Genomic DNA, 687 nt, shown 5'->3' with positions numbered 1-687 from the left:
TCACTGTGCAAATATGCGATAATATGACCCTCAGTAGAATAGTAAGGTCGCCAATTATGTGATAGCAATGATATTAAGTGGAAACATGTGTAATGTTAGTGGAGAAGTATTATATAAGTACAAAAATAGGTTGTAAGTTGAAATAATAGTCATAGTGACTTCATCCGCTGTGTTATTATGCACTATTATTACGCTAAATATTATCGTAAGGCCTGAAACTATCTCAAAACAGTTCTCTAAAGTGAAAAAGTGTATAATGTTATTAGGAAAGTATTATGTAAGTTGAAAAAACACAATGAGAGTTGAAACAACAGTCACAGCGAGTTCACTCACTACGTAAATATGCGCTAACAAACGGCCATACCACGTTGAGTACACCGCTTCCCGTTCGATCAGCGAAGTTAAGCAACGTTGGGTCTGGTTAGTACTTGGATGGGTGACCGCCTGGGAACACCAGATGCTGTTGGCATCCCTACGTCAAGTGGGGTTGGTGGAGGATTAGTGCTCCTCCCTGTAAAACAATTAACTCTAAGCCCTTGGCCACCCCGTCTGGGATACATGGCGTCTGGCAATGGATGGATGGATGGATTACGCTAAATGTTATTGAAACAACAGTCACAGCGAGTTCACTCACTACGTAAATATGCACTAACATTACGCTAAATGTTATTGAAAAGCCTGTGAATA

The 687-nt window shown here is 40.0% G+C and overlaps 1 non-coding gene across 1 annotated transcript; it reads left to right on the top strand.

Annotated features, from left to right (window-relative positions):
* Window positions 1-350: 350 nt before the first annotated feature.
* LOC145395963 (5S ribosomal RNA) lies at window positions 351-469 on the top strand. Its single transcript, XR_013896690.1, has one exon. It is a non-coding gene; the product is annotated as a 5S ribosomal RNA (ribosomal RNA).
* The last annotated feature ends 218 nt before the right edge of the window (window positions 470-687 follow it).

The sequence above is a fragment of the Coenobita brevimanus genome, chromosome 33 (genome assembly GCF_032717465.1).
Source record: "Coenobita brevimanus isolate Jiangsu-jjx chromosome 33, ASM3271746v2, whole genome shotgun sequence".
In the NCBI taxonomy this organism is placed as follows: domain Eukaryota; kingdom Metazoa; phylum Arthropoda; class Malacostraca; order Decapoda; family Coenobitidae; genus Coenobita; species Coenobita brevimanus.
This window is presented reverse-complemented; position numbering and strand designations above follow the sequence as displayed.